A 6,690-nucleotide genomic window follows, 5' to 3' on the forward strand; every position below is an offset into this window, starting at 1 on the left:
TCAACCGTTCCACAGTCAGAACATTCCTCGTAGTCAGGACAAAAAAACCAAGTTGGTTTAAGAACTTGAAAAATTCCCGGTTTTCCCGAAATTCCATAGTACCATTTTTCTATTAAAAAACTGTTACTAATTCAACATTTCTTGACCGATTTTAACTATTCCAATACCAACCAATTCAGCTCATTCAGGACATTCATGCTCCTAATCATTTTTTTTTTTTCAAATCCCGCTTTTCCCAAAATTTCCAGGAAGTTCCCATTGAACTGAATGGGACATTATTCCAAGTTGCACAATTCTCACATTTTTCAACCGATTCAAACCATTACACCTTCACACATTCCATTCATCCTGGAAATTCAAACAACCATTTTTCCACATTCAGCAAATTTCCAGGAAGTCCTGTTTTTTTCTAACCTTATTTCCAACCTTTTTTATTTCAACCGTTCCATAGTCAGAACATTCCTCGTAGTCAGGACAAAAAACCAAGTTGGTTTAAGAACTTGAAAAATTCCATATTTTCCCGAAATTCCATTTCTATTAAAAAACTGTTACTAATTCAACATTTCTTGACCGATTTTAACTATTCCAACACCAAACAATTCAGCTCATTCAGGACATTCATGCTCCTAATCATTTATTTTTTTCAAATCCCGCTTTTTCCCAAAATTTCCAGGAAGTTCCCATCGAACTGAATGGGACTTTTTTCCAAGTTGCACAATTCCCACATTTTTCAACTGATTCAAACCATTACACCTTCAACACATTCCATTTATCCTGGAAATTCAAACAACCATTTTTCCACATTCAGCAAATTTCCAGGAATTCCTGTTTTTTTCTAACCTTATTTCCAACCTTATTTTTCAACCGTTCCCCATTCAGAACATTCCTCGTAGTCAGGACAAAAAACCAAGTTGGTTTAAGAACTTGAAAAATTCCAGATTTTCCCGAAATTCCATTTCTATTAAAAAACTGTTACTTATTCAACATTTCTTGACCGATTTTAACTATTTCAACACCAAACACTTCAGCTCATTCAGGACATTCATGCTCCTAATCATTTTTTTTTTTTCAAATCCTGTTTTTCCCAAAATTTCCAGGAAGTTCCCATTGAACTGAATGGAAACATTTTCCAAGTTGCACAATTCCCACATTTTTCAACCTATTCAAACTATTCCAACATCAACACATTCCACTCATGCTGGACATTCAAACTATCACTTTCCCAAGTTCCAAACCAAATTCCGGTTTTCCTGGAAATTCAAACTCTTCAACATTCAAACCATTCCAACATTCAAACTATTCTTACATTCATTCTACATTCTGTCAGCATTTCAGCTAGTTATAACAATGTTACTCCTTCATTTTGACAGCTCAAATTAAAACGTAAGTGATAACCCTTTCCTAGATTATGTCACTGTCAATCCGGCATGTATTTTCAAAATAAAGGCCTCCTACTTTTCTGTTTTTGTTGTCTGTTCTGCTAACCTCCAGAAGCGTGCAGCTCAAGTCATTAAAGCAACATGCAAACATTGTTACAACAAGGCCTCAGGACGCGGACAAAGACTTGGCAGGAAAACAAGGGAATGATTAAGGAGATAAACAACTTCCCAGAGTGAAAAGGTCGCAGGTTGCGCCCAAGCCACTGCCAGAAACGCAGGATATGTCACAATAAAAGTCGCGTTCCCAACCCGGGAGATGAACGTCAAAGACAGAAGTGAAGGTGAAAGTTATCACGATTATGATCTTAATGCCGTGTTGATGAGACAAAGAAGAAGCTCCTTGCTTTTTTTGAAAAGCGGATGCTTTTAGAATCCTGTTGAGCCATTACTGACGGCCACAGACAGGATGTGAACGAGTGATTATTGTGTTTACACAACAAGGTGGGACAACTCACACATGAGGGTTATTAACTTTATTCTCATGATATGACTTTTTTCTAATGTCATTCAATTCTTAGAATATTACGACTAATATCCAAATCTTGTTCTAATACATGATTTTCAATACATTCTTCATATTTGTACATTTCTGTCATATTACTAGGACTTTATTCTCATCATATCATTTAGTTTTCCTCATAATATTACAAATGTATTCTCGTACACTTTTTTTTTCTTCTCAGAACACTTCAACTTTTTTCTAATATCCATCCATCCATCCATTTTCTACCGCTTATTCCCTTTGGGGTCGCGGGGGGCGCTGGAGCCTATCTCAGCTACAATCGGGCGGAAGGCGGGGTACACCCTGGACAAGTCGCCACCTCATCGCAGGGCCAATGAGGTGGCGACTATTACAACTTAATTCTTGCATTCTAATATTTTGATTGGAATTATGACTTTAGTCTTCTAATATTTAAACGTTATTCATTCTAATAAATTACAATTTAATTTTCCTTCATTGATAGAAATGTTGTCGTAAAACTAGAACTTTATTTTAATAACAAGACTACTTGTTTTCTCATAATAGGAATTAAACCAACATTTTTCTTGACGTTATCATTTTGTTTATAATATTAGGACTTTACGCTCATAAAATCGTATTTTTTCCCTCATAATATTGCAAATGTATTCTCGTACACTTTTTTTTTTACTCAGAACACTTCAACTTTTTTCTAATATTACAATTGAATTCTTGTATTCTAATATTTTGATTGGAATTATGACTTTAGTCTTCTAATATTTAAACGTTATTCATTCTAATAAATTACAATTTCATTTTCCTTCATTGATAGAAATGGTGTCATAAAACTAGAACTTTATTTTAATAACAAGACCACTTTTTTTTCTCATAATGGCAATTTAACCAACATTTTTCTTGACGTTATCATTTGTTTATAATATTAGGACTTTACTCTCATAAAATTATATTTTTTCCCTCATAATATTGCAAATGTATTATCGTAATATCTAGACTTTTTCTCTCAAAACATTTAATTAAAAAAAATAATTATAACAATTTTATTCTCATGATATGACTTTTGTCTTATATTTTGATTACATTCTCTGAATATTATGACTCTTGTCTTCTAATATTTAAACTTTATTCATTCTAACAAACTACAAATTAATTTTCCTTCATATTTTGATATTTCTGTCATATTACTAAGACTCTTTTCTCATAACAATACATTTATTTTTTCTAATATTAGGAATTTAACAAACTTTTTCTTGATGTTATAATCCTTTGCTTATAATATTAGGACTTTCTATTCATAATATCACATTTCATCATAATAGTACAATAGTATTTTTGTAACATCTAGACTTTTATTTCTTAGAACACTTAAACATTTTTAAATATTACAACGTTATTCTCACTCTGTGACTTTTATCTAATACTTTGGTTACATTCTTAGAATATTCCCAGCAGGCACAAGACGTTGATACAACATTGATTATACGTGCATGTCCTTTAAAACTGACTTTGAAACAACATTGAAAAATGGTTGCACTTGTAAGTTGAGACAACGTTGATGTCTAACGTTGGATCCACGTTGTTGGTTGGAAAATTACCAAAATTCATTGGTCAAATCAACTTCACAACCTGACATTGATTAAATGTTGTCAAAAAGCATGTTGTTTCAATGTTGTATTTGTGTTGTAGAATATTGGTTTGGAAAAATGACCAAATTTCAATGGTCAAATCAACGTCACAACCTGACATTGATTAAACGTTGTCAAGAAGCATGTTGCTTCAATGTTCTATTTGTGTTGTAGAATATTGGTTGGAAAATGACCAAAATTCAATGGTTAAACCAACGTCACAAACTGATATTGATTAAACGTCATCAAAAAGCATGTTTTTCTACGTTGTATTTGTGTTGTAGAATATTGGTTGGAAAATGACCAAAATTCAATGGTTAAATAAATCAACATCAGAACTCAACATTGAATAAACGTTGTCAAAAAGCATGTTGTTTCTACGTTGTATTTGTGTTGTAGAATATTGGTTGGGAAAAATGACCAAATTTCAATGGTCAAATCAACGTCACAACCTGACATTGAATAAACGTTGTCAAAAAGCATGTTGTTTCAACATTGTATTTGTGTTGCAGAATTTTGGTTGGGAAAAATTACCAAAATTCAATGATCAAATCAACGTCAGAACCCAACATTGATTAAACGTCGTCAAAAGGCATGTTGCTTCAATGTTGTATTTGTGTTGTAGAATTATGGTTGGGAATTGACCACATTTCACTGGTAAAATCAACGTCACAACCTGACATTGAATAAACGTTGTCAAAAAGCATGTTGTTTCAACGTTGTATTTGTGTTGTAGAATATTGGTTGGAAAATGACCAAAATTCAATGGTTAAATCAACGTCAGAACTCAACATTGAATAAACGTTGTCAAAAAGCATGTTGTTTCAACTTTGTATTTGTGTTGTAAAATATTGGTTGGGAAAAATGACCACATTTCAATGGTCAAATCAACGTCAAACTGATATTGAATAAATATCATCAAAAGGCATGTTGTTTCAACGTTGTATTTGTGTTTCAGAATATTGGTTGGGAAAAATGACCAAATTTTAATGGTCAAATCAACATCACAAACTGATATTGAATAAACGTTGTCAAAAAGCATGTTGTTTCAATGTTGTATTTGTGTTGTAGAATATTGGTTTGGAAAAATGACCAAATTTCAATGGTCAAATCAACGTCACAACCTGACATTGATTAAACGTTGTCAAGAAGCATGTTGCTTCAATGTTGTATTTGTGTTGTAGAATTATGGTTGGGAATTGACCACATTTCACTGGTAAAATCAACGTCACAACCTGACATTGAATAAACGTTGTCAAAAAGCATGTTGTTTCAACGTTGTATTTGTGTTGTAGAATATTGGTTGGAAAATGACCAAAATTCAATGGTTAAATCAACGTCAGAACTCAACATTGAATAAACGTTGTCAAAAAGCATGTTGTTTCAACTTTGTATTTGTGTTGTAAAATATTGGTTGGGAAAAATGACCACATTTCAATGGTCAAATCAACGTCAAACTGATATTGAATAAATATCATCAAAAGGCATGTTGTTTCAACGTTGTATTTGTGTTTCAGAATATTGGTTGGGAAAAATGACCAAATTTTAATGGTCAAATCAACATCACAAACTGATATTGAATAAACGTTGTTAAAAAGTATGTTGTTTCAATATTGTATTTGTGTTGTAGAATACTGGTTAGGAAATGACCAAAATTCAATGTTCAAATCAACGTCACAACCTGACATTGAATAAACGTTGTCAAAAAGCATGTTGTTTCAACATTGTATTTGTGTTGTAGAATATTGGTTGGAGAAATGACCACATTTCAATGGTCAAATCAACGTCAAAAACTGATATTGAGTAAACGTCATCAAAAAGCATGTTTTTCTACGTTGTATTTGTGTTGTAGAATATTGGTTGGAAAATTACCAAAATTCAATGGTTAAATCAACATCAGAACTCAACATTGAATAAACGTTGTCAAAAAGCATGTTGTTTCTACGTTGTATTTGTGTTGTAGAATATTGGTTGGGAAAAATGACCAAATTTCAATGTTCAAATCAACGTCACAAACTGACATTGAATAAATATCATCAAAAGGCATGTTGTTTCAACGTTGTATTTGTGTTGTAGAATATTGGTTGGGACATGACCAAATTTCAATGGTCAAATCAACGTCACAACCTGACATTGAATAAACGTTGTCAAAAAGCATGTTGTTTCAACATTGTATTTGTGTTGCAGAATTTTGTTTGGGAAAAATGACCAAAATTCAATGATCAAATCAACGTCAGAACCCAACATTGATTAAACGTCGTCAAAAGGCATGTTGCTTCAATGTTGTATTTGTGTTGTAGAATTATGGTTGGGAATTGACCACATTTCACTGGTAAAATCAACGTCACAACCTGACATTGAATAAACGTTGTCAAAAAGCATGTTGTTTCAACGTTGTATTTGTGTTGTAGAATATTGGTTGGAAAATGACCAAAATTCAATGGTTAAATCAACGTCAGAACTCAACATTGAATAAACGTTGTCAAAAAGCATGTTGTTTCAGCTTTGTATTTATGTTGTAAAATATTGGTTGGGAAAAATGACCACATTTCAATGGTCAAATCAACGTCAAAAACTGATATTGAATAAATATCATCAAAAGGCATGTTGTTTCAACGTTGTATTTGTGTTTCAGAATATTGGTTGGGAAAAATGACCAAATTTTAATGGTCAAATCAACATCACAAACTGATATTGAATAAACGTTGTCAAAAAGTATGTTGTTTCAAAGTTGTATTTGTGTTGTAGAATACTGGTTAGGAAATGACCACATTTCAATGTTCAAATCAACGTCACAACCTGACATTGAATAAACGTTGTCAAAAAGCATGTTGTTTCAACGTTGTATTTGTGTTGTAGAATATTGGTTGGAGAAATGACCACATTTCAATGGTCAAATCAACGTCACAAACTGATATTGAGTAAACGTCATCAAAAAGCATGTTTTTCTACGTTGTATTTGTGTTGTAGAATATTGGTTGGAAAATGACCCAAATTCAATGGTTAAATCAACATCAGAACTCAACATTGAATAAACGTTGTCAAAAAGCATGTTGTTTCTACGTTGTATTTGTGTTGTAGAATATTGGTTTGTAAAAATGACCAAATTTCAATGATCAAATCAACGTCTAAAACTGATATTGAATAA

Source organism: Nerophis lumbriciformis, linkage group LG20 (assembly GCF_033978685.3).
Source record: "Nerophis lumbriciformis linkage group LG20, RoL_Nlum_v2.1, whole genome shotgun sequence".
Lineage (NCBI taxonomy): Eukaryota > Metazoa > Chordata > Actinopteri > Syngnathiformes > Syngnathidae > Nerophis > Nerophis lumbriciformis.